The 17,439-nt window shown below is 41.0% G+C and overlaps 1 protein-coding gene across 1 annotated transcript in view; it reads right to left on the bottom strand.

The window, feature by feature from the left end:
- The window catches only part of PDE11A (phosphodiesterase 11A), a 568,355-nt gene that overhangs the window by 293,590 nt on the left and 257,326 nt on the right, over nt 1–17,439 (bottom strand). The gene's annotated exons all lie outside the window — the stretch shown is intronic.

Below are 17,439 nucleotides of genomic sequence, written 5' to 3'. Positions count from 1 at the left end.
AAAAGAAATTAGAAAATTATCAGTGCTTAAGATTAACAAAGAGCCCTGATAGATGGTTGGGTGAATCCACAGTTTTCATAGAGATGCTAAAAACCAATGCTTGAAAATGGCCCCAGCTGCATGTTCTAATACAGATAGTTAGAGGGGCATAATCAAAAAAAACGTCTATGTCCCCTTTTGGCCTAAGGCCTTAAACACTGAAAGTAGAAGCAGGGAAAATGTCCATTATCAAAAAAAAACGTCCAAAAGGAGGTTTTTTTTTTTTTTATAATGGCCTGCCTCTATGTTCAGCTGTTTAAACGCCCAGACCACCACCACGTCTAAACTTATACCCTATAATCAACCTAAAAAAAGCCTAAGCTCCAAACGTCCACAATAAGGGCTTTTAGGCAAAGGAGGAGCCAGTCCTTCACCTAAAAGCTGGATTCTGTAACTGGTGTCTGTCAAAAACAACACCAGTTACAGAATCCACCCCCCCCCCCTACAACGATCGGGCCAGGAGATAGCCCAAGACCTCCTTGCCCCGCTGACAATGATCGGGGCAAGAGGGAGCCCAAGCCTTCTTGCCCCTCGGCACCCCGAACCTTCCCGACTCGATCGGGGCAAGAGGGAGCCCAAGCCCTCTTGCCCCAGCGGCACCCCGATTACATTCGGGGCAGGAAGGAGCCCAAGTCAAACAGGTATAAGTGCCAAAAAGGGGCCGCTGAACTGATCGTGGCTGCTGCGATCAGCTCAGCGGCCCCAGCAACCTGCCTACCCCCTACAGCAATGATCGCGGCAGAAGAGATGGCTCATCTCCCCTGCTGCGATCCACCCTTCCCCCCCCCCAATGATCAGGGCAGGAGAGAGCCCGAGCCCTCTTTCCCCAGTGGCACCCCGACCACGTTTGGGGCAAGAGGGAGCCCAAGCCCTCCTGCCCCGCAAGCCACAATCCCCCCCCCCCCCCCCCCCCCGAGTCCGATGAGGCCAGGAGGGAGCCCAAGCCCTTCTGGCCCTGTGCTTTCCAACCCCCTTCCACCCCATGATCCGGCCAGGAGGGAGTCCAAGCCCTCCTGGCCACGCGACCCCCACCCTACATGATCGGGCAGGAGGGAGCCCCCTACTGCCCAGGTGGACCCCCTACCCCCCATCCCCACTAAAATACGAGCAGGAGGGATCCCAGGCCCATGTGTTTAAGGCCCCGCTCACAGGAGGAGCCTAAGGCTCCCGGGCCTATTTTGGTTGACCCAGGTGCCTCAGGCCCCACCTGTGGGTGGGGTTTGAGCCACCTGGGTCAATCCATCCCCATTTCAGAGCTGGCTGGCCTGCCGGATGGGTGGGCTTGGCACCCATCTGTCCGGCCAACGTATTCAAGGTATGGGGGTTGGGGGGTGGGATTGGGGGTGGATGGGTCGTGGGGTCAGCCAGGGGGGGCGCAGGTCGGCGGGGGGCCATCGGGGGTTCAGGGGGGTGGTCGTGGGGGGGTCAATTCGAGGGCAGGAGGGCCTGGGATCCCTCCTGCCCGTATTTTAGTGGGGGTGGGGGATAGGAGGTCCACCTGGGCAGGAGGGGTTGGGCTCCCTCCTGCCAGATCTTGTAGGGGTAGGGGTCACGTGGCAAGGAGGGCTTGGGCTCCCTCCTGGCCGGATCGTGGGGGGGAGGGGGTTGGAAAGCGCAAGGCCAGGAGGGCTTGGGCTTCCTCCTGGCCCCATCAGACTCGGGGGGGATTGGGGATTGTCAAATGTTTTGGTTATACATGTTGTACGCCTAGGTGTAGGTAGGCCCACCTCCCGCCCACCGCCCACCCTTTCCCCTCTTCTAAAAACGCCTCTTTTCTCTCTGTGCGTTTAGAGACAGGGGAAAAGCCTAAGCTGGTTTTAGATACGTCTAAAACCAGCTTTGATTATGGGTACTTGGACGATCAGGCTTTTTGATCGTCCAAGTAGCCATTTAGGCTACTTTTTAGACGTTTTTTTTTAATTATTATGAGCCCCTTAGTGTCCATCAAGAGCCACTGTTTTGGACAGAAGCCAGGTGTCACAGAGAGATGCTGGAAAATAACAGAAACTCAAGCCTGAGGGACAGGCCTCACCCCTGGTTCACTTTCTTTCTATTCTCCTCCAGCCTTTTCATACCTCATATACCCCTACCCATAAAGACACAGAAGTAGCTTTCGGATAAAAACTCTTGCCTGCTTTTTCTAGGCCCTTCCTTTTTCTTCTCTATCTCATCTTCTAAAAACATGCACATATCCCTGCCTCTCTCTATCTTCCCTTTCTTTCTTGCTCTGGATTCTGGCTTATTTCCCTCGCTCAGCCTCTCACCTATTCAGAGAAGCAAAGAAAAATCTGAGACCTAGTTACTAATAACACTTCTTAATGGTAGCCCACATTGATAACTTTCCTCCTTAAACCTCTAGTAAATCAGGCATTAACAATGGGTATTAATATGACCATCATACTGCATCTGTATTACTGGCTATGGTAAGGCCCACACAAACAGGGATCATGATCCACCCTTTCACCAACTTGCTTTGAGTACAAAGAACATGTAGTAGGCTGAGCCTACCACATCACCAAGTACACAGAAAATAGCTGGGAATACAAAAAGAGCTTCTGACTTATCTCTGAACCCCAGAATATGCAATCATTTATGCAAATTCATAAAGCATGTAAAGCAAATTCATAAAGCATGTAAAGCAGTTCAACTATGAATTTTTTCAAAACTACAGCTAAAATATTTTTACATGCCATTTTTCACCAAAAGGATAACTAGTTATATAAGGTATAGTCAAACTTTTCATCATGCTGGGAGAAAAAATTTCTCAAAAAAGTCTGCTAATAAGCTCATTTGCATGGGTAGCAAACCTTCATGTGAAGGAGACCATTAACCCATGGGAATGCCCACAATTAAGAACATCAACCTCTTTGTAGTTGAAATATAGTGCACAGACCGTATTACAATAAAACACATTTTTCTAGAATGATCAGGGCCATCATGGATAATGGATTTTTTTTCAGAGAACTAAAATTCAAGATAATGAACTTTATGTGATATAAGAATTTGAAAATGTGAGTGTCTCCAGAGAACGGATCATATGAAACGTACTAAATTTTTAACAGTAAAAGTTTTTCCTTAAAACAGAACTTATAAAACTATTGGCCTCTCATGCAATACAAATTGAAGCAATACAAATTGGTTTAGTAGCTCAGAATTAGCAGAGATTAAGACATACTAGCAGTGCCAGCTGTTGCCTATGTTACCTATGCTATCTATGCATAATTTTGGGTCTGCTGGACATTCAGGTCCACCTATCACCAGCTACATGTGTCCAGCTTTTTCCTTAATTGTGTTTTCCCTTCCGAAGCCAGTTTTTATATGGCCTTCAGCTGAACAGTTCCAGTTATGGTCCACTAAACAAGCTAGCTCGTATTTGGAATTTGTCATACTCAGTGCCCCCTGATGAAGGCACTATTGGGACGTTACTTTGTTAAAGAATAAATTTATATACAGTAATTTGGTTTTAAGGACATCTCTCTTGCTTTTTTTTCTGTTTGTTCTACTACTCTAAGGAAAGACTTTCTCTCTTTGCTGTTTGCTTTAACATAACCCACCTGTCTACCCACAAATCAACTTGGGTAGACAGAGTGCCAGCCAATCCATCAATACACGAGGCAAATCTTGATATTCAACGTTCAACAAGGAAATTGAACTATAGGACTCCAGATGATTGGGGGGGTGGAGTTATCTGGGTTTAAAAAAATAAAATAAAATAAGTGTAATTAAGGCTAGGTTAGCCCCAGTTGGAAAAGTGCCCTCTACTTTTTAAGGATCCAGAGGGGGCTTAGTATTCAACATGGTCTCTCTCTGATTAAACTTGTTCCCGGAGTGCGCAATTCCCGGGTTTCTCATATTATAGTCATGATAGGACAGCAGGAGCCCATATAGTTGCATAGATAAAAGTTTATAAAATTCTGGGGAAAACCGATCTGATCTTGGGGCTGTTGCCCATTTCAAAATTTAATAGCCAATTGTAATTCTTTTACTCTTAAAGGTGCATCCAGGGCTGACACTTGATCAGGTGTTCATCTGGGTAGTCCCAAATCTTTTAAGTAGACATCTGGTGAAAGTCTCTGGTTAAATAAATATTCATTATACATAGTGTGGCCGGGCCTGTCCCCGAGTAGGTGGGAAACACCGGCCCTGACCACAAGCAAGAATTTTAGTACGCCTTTTATATGGTGGTGAAAGGAAGACCCGGATACCGGATTCCTTGAAAAACAGTACCAGGTTTATTAGTGTCCCAAAGTACAAAGAAAAGAAAACAGAAGCAAAAAGAAAACATTCACCTTGGTTGGTTACAGTCCTTTGGGTGCCTCCTGCACACTATTATATTACAGTCCAGGTGTTTTATTGAGGAGCTGGATTGCACCTCCTTATCAAAAGCAAAAATACTATAACATCCAAATATTATATCAGTTCAATGCCTTCCTTGGCTTGTATCCCCACTGGGATTTATTGATCTCTCTGGATCTTAACACCTTCTGGCTTTTCTAGCTGAGCACGGCTTGCGTCAAGCCTTTTCCCCTCTCAGCTCTCTTTATCCTCTTAACACATTTTTATCACCTCATTAGCTTTGCCAGCCCTGCTCTGGCTTCCGTGTGAAACAAGTAAACAATGGGAGAACGTTCTTCGTGAGAGTAGCTGAGGACTTTCAAATACTGTATTCCCCCAGGTCCATGTCCTCTTCACTTATATTATCACTCAGGACACTGCACATTTCTCATTCACCCTCATGAGAACTCTGGCTTAATGTTTCCTCATTACTACCAGGCTGTGCTTCCCATCCCCCTCTCTGCAAGTCTGCCAAAATACCTGCAGCCTTTCCCTGGGGATAATTTCCCAGCCTTTCTCTCTGGGGTTTAAGCTGCCAGTCACTGTACCTCCCAAGTGCTGTACCACCTTTCCTTAGGTGCTGGCTTCCTGCCATATGCTCATGCTGGGATTTAGGCACCCTCTGTGACCTGGAAACTCCTTGAGTGATTTGGCTTCTCTCATCAGAGACAGCTGTGTCTTCCTTCTCTTGCTCTCGCCTCCTTTCTCCTCTCCTCTCGTTTGCCAACTTACTTTGCCTATAAGGCAAACTCCCGGGTCTGACTCCACCCCTCTCTAAATTGGTCTCAGGTTTCTCCCTGACCTCTGGAAAGGAGTGATAGGGGCAATTAGTGGTTTTCAGAGCCTTCCCTAATTGGCTCTTCAGCTGTGCTGGGACCTGCCTTGGCTTGTATTCTTTTGGCTGAGCCAGCTGTCCTGGCTCCATGCTGGGTTTTACAGAGCCCTGTGCTGCATTCTGGGGAGTTTTAGCAGTAGTTTTCACTGTGACAGGAGCTTCCCTGTCACAATAGTTATAAAATATTTGAGCAACGGCAGTCGTCTGATGGAAGTGTGCACCTGCAGAATTCACAAGTGAGGCAATAAACCTAGGGCCTTTCCAGGTGCACACAATGTTTGCCAATAGCTTGCCTGGCTTATTGCCATGATGATAAAAATTATAGCTACGATGAAACAATATTTTTTTTGGCTTCTCATGGATTAGGGCATTCAAAGCAGTCTGCATAGCTAAAAAGGGTTTTTTTTAATTAGTTGAAGTAGGATGCTGTATAAACTAATGTCATGCTTCTCTACTCCATTTCTCAAGTAATACTGTGCCTTGAGATATTCTAAGCTTATGCACTGTCATGTATGATATTAAGTTACTCCTCAAGACAACTTTTAGGGTTTCCCAAAAAAGATTAGGATTTTGTACATGTTGAGCATTAAACACACTATAATCCGCATAATAATATAATCCTCATATTTAGAATTTAGGTAAGCCTGAAAGTCTTTATCTTGATACATTACATTACATTAGAGATTTCTATTCCGCCAATGCCTTGCGGTTCAAGACGGATTACATCAAAGTTAACAAGAATTACATTAAAAGTTTGCAGAAACAGCATAAGCGATGTCATAATATTTACTTAAGAAGTACCAAAGAGTTGTCGAGATCTTAAGGTGATAAATGTTGGGTAAAGAATTACCAAAGAGAAGTTGAGATCTTAAGGAGATAATTATTGGGTAAATTAGAAGCATTTTAGACTATGTTGGGTAGATAGAAGAACATTAGAGAGTATTAAGGGTATAGAGAGGGTTGGGGGGGTTGGGTAGGAACTGGTCGTGCTAGATGGGTTTTATGTATTTTTTGAAGTGTATGGTTTTAATATCTTTCTTGAAGGTTTTGTAGCTTGTGGTTGATGATAACAGAGTGGTGATTTGTCTGTCCAGTTTAGCTGCTTTGGAGGCTATTAGGTTGTCAAATAGTTTTTTTCGTTTGACATTTTTGGATGATGGGTGCGTGAATAGAGAATGGGTTCTCCTGTGCCTGGTCGAAGAGGATTGAGTTAGTCGGTTGATACAAGTAAGAAGAAAATTTCCATTTATATGCTCCATCATTTAGAGAGTTCAACTCTTATTTCTATCCAAATAAGAGAATGATCAGAAATAATCTTAAATCCTATTTCTGCCCCACTAATCTGCAAAAACAATATTGGAGTAGTTAATATATAGTCAATGCGTGACATTGTGCCATGGGTCATGATAATTGTGTAAAATCTTTATCATTAGGGTACAAAAGACACCAGGGATCCACTAAATTTAAAGCACTATATAAATACTATTTATTATTTCTATAGAGCTATCAAATGCAAGCAGCACTGTACTGTACATTAAACATGCAAGAGATGGTCCCTGCACAAAGGAGCTTACAATCTAATCATGACAGACAAACAGGAAAAAAGTGGGGCCTCAATATAAGGTGCTCATGTAGAAAAATAAAGAGGAACGAAGGGCAGAGGACTACAGAGGGAATGATAAGCAATATGGTACTATACAGTTGGTAAGGCTAGAACTTAAATGCAGCTTCGAAAAAGTGGGCTTTCAGCCTGGATTTGAATACTGCCAGAGACAGAGCTTGACGCACCAAGTCAGGCAGGTTGTTCCAGGCATACAGCGCAGCTTGGACTCAAAGTTGACTTTTGCTTTGATGTGGACCTATCCACTTGGGCATCCATTGCTTGGTTTAAGTGACCCACTAAAATCAGTGGGAGGGAAGAGTTTTGCAAGTATGCCAACCTTCTTAAACACAATCAACCCAACAGTGGAGATGTTCAAAGTTTCTGGTATGCAGCTTTATTTCAAGATTTTACTTAAGAGTGTGATGGCTCAACACACACTTGTTTCGGCCTCAGCAGCCTGCCTCAGGAGCCTTGTAATTAACTTTCAATGCTATGTGAGAGACACACTTCCTGAATAAAGTTCTCATTAATACCATCAAACAACCTTATATCAAGCGTTTTAGCGTGGGCTGACGTAGTAAATGCACTGACATTCATAGGAATTGAAGGGGCAGAGCATTTCCCACGTAAGCAGTGCTATACCAGCTTAATAAAAGGGGGCCTCAATAACAATAAAATTCATTATCATCATTCTGGACAGAAAACCACAAATAACTTATGAGAAAGTTATTCACAGTTTTTCAGTATTTGTGGGTATGTTCAGCACCAATCACCGTGAATACAGAGGGGGAAGTGTATATCCAAGCCAATTGTCAATCATTAGCTGCAGGTACTAAGCCACATTCTTGTGCCTCGAGGCCCCTGGTACAATTCCCGTGCAATACAATACCATATTAACTCAGCAAAATGACTGTTTTTAGGGAAAATCATAGTCACAAATGCTTAAGTAGTAACATTCAATGTTGTCTAGTGTCTCCAGATGAAGGCATAGCATTAAGAAAGTCTTGAGCACATGACACCATGTCGAAAGTGTACCATTGTCCATTGTGGTAGATTTTTTGGATCGCAGGATATTAAAACATAAATCACATTTTTTCCTCCACCAATGATGCACATAAAGGTTGAAAATGATGGCATTTATCCAGAAGAATTGCTGAATAATCCTGAAATAATCTGCTCTGTTGCTCATTAAACCACAGTGTCTCTTGTTTCAGTTTGTACTGTCTCAAAGTTTTAAATTTATGGATGTAGTTATGAAACTTTGCAATTCCAGTCTGACACCAAACAGCACCTGTGTTGCACCTACCAACATGATGAGCACACTTGGCCTATTCCTTCCCAGAGAGGTTGATTTTTTTCACAGCCAATGCTCTAATGACTAGAGAAGGCAGATTCAGGAATACCTATAAAACAAAGATTGCCTCTCCAGGATCTATTCTCCAAATCATCAATCTTATTAGCTTGTGCATGCACCAATCTTTGGAGGCTTTCAAGAATCATACATGAGGTATGCACATCATCTTCAATGGTGCTTATTCACTGCTCCAACTCCTTGGTTCGACAAGTAGTGTCAGATAACAATTGTTCCATGTGAGACATCTGATCCAAAGGTTGTTCAAATTGCGAGTCTAATGCCTTTACAATCACTGAGATAAGCCAAGCCAGTGCTGCATCAGAAACTTGGGAAACAAAGCCACTGACTTCCTCTGCCATCTTGTCTTCATTTTGTTTGACCTGATCTTTATCTTTTTTAGCAGTTTAATTTGCAATGCTTGCCCTTGACTGAAGCAAGTTACTTGTTCATATGCTCAAAGGTCATAAAAAAAAACAAAACAAGGTAAGTCATGAAGAAATACAAACAACCAAAAATATTAGAGAACAATCCCAGAAGGCCTAGAAGCAGGACATGAGCTCTTCCTTCCCTATTCACTGCATCATGTGACTCATGATGAAATTTAAGAGTAAACCAAACCTTGAACCAATACCTTCAGTATTTTATAACTATTATAATGAATGAAACCTGCTGCTCTTGACTAGTTAATTTGCATATAGTAATTCAGAGTGTGCCCTGATAATGATCACATTGTTTCTTTATTCATCATAATAACATAGAGGGGGTAGAAGGGGAATGGTCAAAATGGCAGCAGTGTGAGTAGCCGCTAGAGAGATGGAGGAAAATCGCGTTTGCTGGCGCCTTCCATTTGGATCTTATTCCTATCACCGCTTTTGTCTGATTCTTCTAGTGGGAATGCCTCATTCAAAGTGGAAGGGGGTGATTAGGACTGAACCTTTGCAGGCCCTTGTTTCTACACCCATCCAGCAAACTTTGCGACTCTTCTTTGCGACTCTGCCGTCGGTTGCTAAAGACTCCGGAGGATGTGACCTGACATTGGGGAGAGATTCTGGAGAGCCTCTCCACCTTTCGGGATTTGAGACATTGTTGTCCCTTCTGGCTCCTTCCAATCATTCATGTCAAGCTATGACCTGGGCTTTGCTGCAGGAGACTCGCAATTCCGGAAGTTGATCTGCGGGGTCTCCCAGTGAGGGCACAGAGCCAATACAGGTAGTGCAGCTAAAGAATCAACTGGAGAGAAAGGGATCCTTTCCCACTCCCACGGAGGCCTCCTTAGGAGACATTTGGACACTCCTTCAACGCCTGGAGACTAAATTGACTCAAACTACTGAGGAGCTAACAAGTATTACTTCTAAACTTGATAATTCAACTCAAACTGTTGACTCAGTTAAAAAGAGATCTTTCAGACCAAGCTAGACAAACACAGGATGATATACAGCAGTTACAACAATTTAAGGTAGCAATGATTAAAGATAATTCCTCAATACATCATAAATTAGAACAATTTGAAAACTATAATCAAAGATTGAATCTCTGTATTATGAATTTTCCACTATTATTTGGAACTCCGCCTATAGATCATTTTAAAAGATATTTAACTGAGAATTTAAAAATTCCCCCTAATAAAAATATTCCTCCATTGAATAAAATTTATTATCTACCAAATAAAAAGATTCCTTAAAAAGATGGGGAAAAAGAAGACGGAGAAGACAAACAGATTGATTTTGGGAATATTTCTGTTCTTTTGGAACAAACTTTGTCTGTAGATACTGAAAGAGCTACTCTCTTAGGGCTCCTTTTACAAAGATACGCTAGTGTTTTTAGCGCACATACCAGATTAGCATGTGCTAGCTGAAAAATTACCACCTGCTCAAGAGGAGGCAGTAGCGGCTAGCGCGCTCGGCATTTTAGCGTGCGCTATTCCACATGTTAAGACCCTAACACACCTTTGTAAAAGGAGCCCTTAGTGTCTTTCATTTTTGAGCAAGATTTAAACATGATCTTAAAATTATACTTTAAAAATTCCCAAAAACTATTTGGCGATCAAAGACTTTGAATATATCCGGATGTTTCAAAAATTACGCAAGAGAGAAGAAAAGATTTTCTTTCCCTACGGCAAGAGACTCTTAAACTTGGGGCTACGTTTCTTTAAGTATACCCCTGTAAATGCCTAGTTAGGTATTTGGGAATAAAATACACTTTTTATTCTCCAGACCATTTGAGGGAGTTTCTAAAAGTTAAAAAGATCATTAAGGATTGATTATTGATATTGTTAGAATATTGCAAGCCTTTTTCATTTGAATGTTTGATACCTTTTTTTATCTCCACTAGATTCTGTGGTCTAAGGAAGAAGTAAAATCTATACTGCTTATGTTGGAAAAAATTTTGTTTTCAATTGTTTCCTTCTTTGTATTATTTGGAACAAGATTTATGCTTGTGAATATTGTGAAAATTGATTAATAAATAAATAATAATAATAAAATAATAACATAGAGGGGCATTTTCAATAGGATGTCCAACTTTCAATGTTTCCACAAGGCCATCCAAAAGTCAAGTCAGGAAAAAGACCATTTTCAAAACCACAAGACATCTATCTTTCTTTTTGAAAATAACTTGTCTAGATGTTCTTGCCTTTAGACATCTCTCTGTTTATGGCCATTTTCAAAAATTAAAATGTCCAAATGCAAAACGTCCAAAACAAGCCCATTTGAACAATGTAGGGGCCAGCATTTTAATGGACTGGCCATATAGTCATGCTAACAGAGTAATGGGGTACCTTAGGAGGTGCTGCTGTGAACTTCACATAAAGGGTGCCAGGTAAGCATTTTACCATTATCTCCTTACAATCTATGGTGAGCCCTCCAAAACTCTCCCAAAACCTACTAAACACACCTGTCTACCAGCACAATAGTCCTTATAGCCATAGGTGGCACCTAAATGGCAGTACAGCAGGTTTTGGGTTGGTTCTTGTAGGCTCACACTTTCCACCATAAATGTAGTGGGTAGGGTAGGATATGGGCCTGGATCCCCCTCTCTATGGTTCACTACACCGTCCACCAAGCTACTCCAGACACCTGCTTGCTGCTGTACTAAGATTTCCCATAATATCTGCAGCTGTCATACAGGCTGGTATGTATTGTTTCTTTCACATCTTACTAGAGGTAAATAACCCACTTGTTCAAGATTCATATGCCTTTTGCACTAGAAGTGAATTTCAGAATGACGTGGCTAGACAGCTAGAAGCTGCACTATGAGATTGCTTTATTCTTTGCCAATGATGGGTTTCATAGTTCCACTGGGAAGTACAAAAATTGAGGGTCCCAGCAGCAGAGTGGACTAAGAATCTGAGGGAGGTGCATGCCAACATTTAACAAGCCTTAGTATTACATTACATTAGTGATTTCTATTCTGTCATTACCTTGTGGTTCAAGGCGGATTACAAAAGACGATATCTGGCAATTTCCAAAGGAGGTAAAGAGTAGATCAGGATGCTTCGGGGAAATGGGAAAGGCAGATGGCAACAAAAGAGCCCCATTTTTGATGAGAGAAAAAATGTAGGCCTGAATGATAGACAACTATAGAACTTGATCAGAGATTCATGTGTCTTTTTGTCATTCAGGAACAGATAAATCCAGTGGCCATTAATGCAATGCTTCAAAAGGTTTCTAAGTGGCCTTGTTAAAAACTTATAAGAAGAATTCATTCCTGTGTGACAAAATCTTTGTCTACATGGTGACGGAGGAACAGGAGTGCATTCTGAAGCATATTCTTTGAAAACAATTAAATTATCTAGTTGACTGGAAGAGATGTGATCCTAAAGACCACAGCTGGGAGCCTGTATGGAAAATTCTCATTCAATTCCACCAGAAACATTACATTCTAACAAAACAGGTCCTGAGAGCCCTGGAGGAGAAAATAGGATAGTGGTGCATAATATCAGGGGCCGAGGGATTTGAATAAGCAATCCTAAAGATAGAACTGAGAAAAGACTCAGGATCTCTTAGCCACCAAGGAGTAAGATATGCAACTGGCCCAGGACAGAGTGCACCCTGAACGAAGGAAGTATATATGAAGACAGTGCGCACACACATCAGGAGCTAGTACAGCAGGATCCAAGGATGTGTCTATTGGACCTCTGGTCATCTGGCTTTCCTATTGTTCTGTTATTTTATGTTCTATGCCTGCTCTCCCATCCATATCCTTGCTTCCTCCTCCATGCCTGGCCATCCTGCTTCAGCTCTCCTGGTTCTCTTGAATGATTTCCCTCTGAATAATATGTAATTTTAACAGGATGGTTCTTGGCAACTAGATAGACTAGAATTTGTTATTTTTCTTTCCTGGAAGGAAAATGGTTACACGAAATCCAGAAATTTTGTCATCTGTGCATTTCCCATATTTTTCATTTTCCTTACCCATACTACTGTTTAGTACACTCGCCTCTGAGAAAGTGAAAATATTCTTTGTATATTTGTAAAAAATATAACCTTTTTCACTTGAATATTTTTTTGTATTTCTTCCTTTGATGTAATATTTAAAAAACCTGCCAGTCAATCTCTGAACAATAGCAAAAGCTGTGTGAATTCAGAAGTACTGCCAGCCATATGGATATAATTTTTTAATGAACATGTCTTTCCCCTCCAATTACAATATTTTTCTGGGTAAACAGTATTTTGTTTATATTAGTATTCCACATGTTAATAGTGCTGGTTTCAGATTCTACACAGTAACATAACAACTGTAGAAATAACTGAAGGAGGCTGAAAAGAAACTCAGACTAACATTAAGGGCCTGTTTTACAAAGCAACACGGCAACAGCCCTGAAGCCCTTTAGATCTCTATGGGCTTCAGGGCCGTTACTGTGCAGCTTTGTAAAACAGGCCCTAAGTGTTAATTCATGTTTAAAATTAAATGCATAAATCTTAAGGCTTTACTGCAAATATATCCCAGGGGAGAAACAGATATATGTGAGTTTGTCTCTTGATATGTGAAATATATCGAGATCTGGGTCTCATGCCAAGAGTTAAAACATTATAGAAAATCACTCATTCAACATAAGAACAGCCATACTGAGTCAGACCAATGATCCATCTAGCCCAATTTTCTGTACTTGGCAGAAACCCAGACAGTAGCAACATTCTAAGATACCAATCTTTTCCTCCAGGAACTTGTTCAAACTTTTCTTAAACTCAGCTGTGCTAACTGCAGTAATCACATCCTCTGATAATGAGTTCCAGAGCTTACCTATTCTTTGAGTAAAAGAAATATTTCCTCGTATTTGTTTTAAAAGTATTTCTATGTAATTTCATTCAGCCCCCTGGTTTTTGTACTTTTTGAAAGGGCAAAAAGTCAATTCACTCTTACCCATTCTATACCCCTCAGGATTCTGTAGACCTCAATCATATCCCCTCTCAGCTGTCTCTTTAGTCTTTCCTTATACAAGAGGAGTTCCATCCCCTTTATCATTTTGGTCACTCTTCTTTGAACCTTTTCTAATTCCACTATATTTTTATTGAGATATGGTGACCAAAACTGTGTGCCATACTCACTCAAAGTGAGGATGCACCATGGAATGATATAGAGGCATTATTTGTCATCCTTTTCCTAATAATTCCTAGCATTCTGTTTGCTTTTTTTTCCCCCACAGCTACAGACAGAGTAGGAGATTTCAATATAGTGTCTACAATGACACCTGGATCTTTTTCTTGGGTGCTGACTCCTAAGGTGGACCATAGCATCAGGTAACTATGGTTTGGGTTATTCTTCCCAATTTGCATCACTTTGCATTTGTCCACATTAAATTCCATCTGCCTTTTGAATGCCTAATCTTCCAATTTCCTAAGGTCCCTTTTACAAAGGCACAGTAGCTGTTCTGCTGCAGCAAATGCACTGAAGCCTATTCAGTTCCTATGAGCTTTGGTGCATTTGCCATGGCAGAATCGCTAACATGGTTTTGGAAAAGGGGCCCTGAATCACCTTACTTATCATTCCAATTTCCATATCATTAATAAATATGTTAATTAGCACCAGTCCTATTACAGACCCCTGTGGCACTCCACTATTTACCCTCCTCCATTGAAAAAAAGGCCATTTAACCTTACCCTCTGTTTTCTGTCCAATAACCAATTCCTAATCCATAACAGAGCATTGCCTCCTATCCCATGACTCTAATTTTCTCAGGAATCTCTCATGAGGAACTTTGTCATAAGCTTCAGAAAATTTAGCTACACTATATCAATCAACTCACCTTTATCCACTTGTTTATTCACACCTTCTAAGAAATGAAGCAGATTGGTGAGTCAAGACCTCTTGTGGCTGAACCCATGCTGACTCATTCCCATTAAACCATATTTGTCTACATGTTTCATAATTTTATCTTATATTATAGTTTCATTATTTTGCCCAGCAATGAAGTCAGGTTTACCCATATGTAATTTTCCAGATCACAACTGCAATCCAGTTAGAGCTATAGACTCTGCACTCTGAGGTTGTAGGTTCAAACTCTGCACTGCTCCTTGTGACCCTGGGCAAGTCACTTAATCCTCCACTGCCCCAAGTACATTAGACAGATTGTGAGACCACTGGGGCAGACAGGGAAAATGCTTGAAGTACTTGTATGTAAACCACTTTGAATGTGGTTATAAAACTGCAAAAAGGTTCCAAGTTAGTGAATTCTAATCTTAGTAATTTCCTCACATGCACCAAATAGGAAATAATTTGCCACCTTATATAAGCCTTAAAAGCATCCCATAAGGTCTCTAAAGAGATTTCCTCTAAGATGTTGAATTGAAAATATTCCTTCATTTTTAGTTGAATTTCCTCAAGATAGTTTGAGTCTGCAAGCAGTACATTATTGAATCTCCAAACAGGTCTACCGGAATCTTCTTCAGTTAACTGATATTCTATCCAGATTCCAGCATGATCCAACAGAAGGATCATATATATGCTAGCCTTTATAACCTGTTGAACTAGATGATCAGAAACAAAAAAATAATCAATTCTAGAAAATGATTTATAAACTTGGGAACAAAATGAAAATTCACGAGCTTTAAAATGAAAAATTCACCATATATCCTTTAATCCATATGAGCTTACAAGATTATCCAAGCCTAATGATTGTAATTGTCTACTCGGCTGTTTATCAATTAATGGATCCATGACTGCATTGAAGTCTCCAGCTACTATTAATTTAGTCATAGCCAGTGACAGAATTAGTTGTTGGAGTTTTAAAAGAAATCTGCCTGATTATTATTAGGAGGCAAAAAATGTCAATAAGGACTCTATGAGTGTGTCTGTCAGCCAATCACTCCTAACAAACCAAACCACACAGGTACCAAATATCAATTGAAGAATAGGGGCGCTCTCAGTGTGAGGTTGTTAGCGACGGGAGAACAAACTCCAGCGCTTCCACTTACAAAGACGGAGGTGTATTACCCCGCCTGCACACCATCATCGGGCGTCCCTAGTGTGCAAAATCAACTGTGCAGAAATACTAACAATAAATAAATCACAACAGTGAACAAGTGAGAGAGTGAATCAAACTGAAAACTCACTCATAGAGTCCTCCCCAGCCCAATCCCCAAGATACAAAATGAAACCACAGCCACCTTAGCTTTTAAAGCGAGCCAAATGATGTTGGCTCGCTTTAAAAGCTAAGTTGGCTGTGGTTTCATTTTGTATCTTGGGGATTGGGCTGGGGAGGACTCTATGAGTGAGTTTTCAGTTTGATTCACTCTCTCACTTGTTCACTGTTGTGATTTATTTATTGTTAGTATTTCTGCACAGTTGATTTTGCACACTAGGGACGCCCGATGATGGTGTGCAGGCGGGGTAATACACCTCCGTCTTTGTAAGTGGAAGCGCTGGAGTTTGTTCTCCCGTCGCTAACAACCTCACACTGAGAGCGCCCCTATTCTTCAATTGATATTTGGTACCTGTGTGGTTTGGTTTGTTAGGAGTGATTGGCTGACAGACACACTCATAGAGTCCTTATTGACATTTTTTGCCTCCTTTTTTGTATCTTTTTAAGCACCTTTCGGCAAACTTAGAGGAGTTTATAGTTTGATTATTATTAGGTGCATAAATATTAAGAAGCATCAGGGTATCTTTTCCTGAAGTCATATTAACATATTTTGACATTAGAGTCACAATTGCCATTGAAATGGCAACAGGATACTTTGACTGCCCTGTTGAAAGCTAAATACAAATATAATGAGATTTTCTCACATTTGGCTAGGAAAGATTTGTTTTGCCAGCAAGCGGTGTATTATGGTAATTCAAATAAAGCAGGAAGAGTCTTGGCAAATTATCTGAAAGCTAAAAAGAAAAGAGTAAAGATTGCGGCTATTAGGGATGAAAATGGTAAAATATATACCTGTATTGAGGGAGTTTTAGATCAATTTTTGGACTATTATAAAGCTTTATATTCTTCTGAGCTTTATTCAAATAAAGAAAAGGACGGAAGAGAATTTTTAAATGTAATTAAGGCACCCAAAATTCTTGAGCATATAAAAGAAAAACTTGAGGTGCCTATATCGTTCGCAGAATTCCAGTCAGCATTGAAGTCTCTCAGAGCTGGATCCGCTCCGGGTAGTGATGGATTCACAGTGGAGTTTTTCAAATCTTTTCAAACTATACTATTACATCATCTTTTCAAATTATATCAATCACAACTGACAGAGGGTCAGATATCAGGTACTATGGCAGAAGCTTTAACCATAGTTTTGTCAAAGCCAAACAGAGATCCCATGTTGGTTTCAAACTATAGGCCTATTTCTTTAATAAATGTGGATGGTAAAATTCTGGCTAAACTATGGGTACTGCGGAATGCACCAAATGGGTTTTGTTGCTCAAAGACATTCTGCAAATAATACCAGATTGGCACTCCACATGCTTAATTTAGCAAAAACAATAGATGATCCAGCTTTCTCTGTTTCTTTGGATGCAGAGAAGGCCTTTGATCAAGTGGAATGGACTTTCATGTACCAAGCAATGGATTGGTTTGGGATAGGTTCTGGATTTATTCAAATGATTCAAACTTTATATAGCTCCCCTTCAGCTAGATTATACATTAATAATACTTTTTCCAAGCATTTTAGTCTGAAAAGGGAAGTGAGACAAGGATGTCCCTTATCCCCTTTGCTTTTTGATATAGTTTTGGAACCCTTGTTATTGGCCATTCGGCAGGCAAAGGAGATACGGGGAATTCCATATGCAGGTCAGGACTATAAAGTTTCGGCCTATGCAAATGATATTTTGCTTCATTTGAAGAATCCT

Source organism: Geotrypetes seraphini, chromosome 5, assembly GCF_902459505.1.
Source record: "Geotrypetes seraphini chromosome 5, aGeoSer1.1, whole genome shotgun sequence".
Taxonomy (NCBI): domain Eukaryota; kingdom Metazoa; phylum Chordata; class Amphibia; order Gymnophiona; family Dermophiidae; genus Geotrypetes; species Geotrypetes seraphini.
Note: the sequence above shows the minus strand (reverse complement) of the source record. Positions and strands in the feature narration are given on the sequence as shown.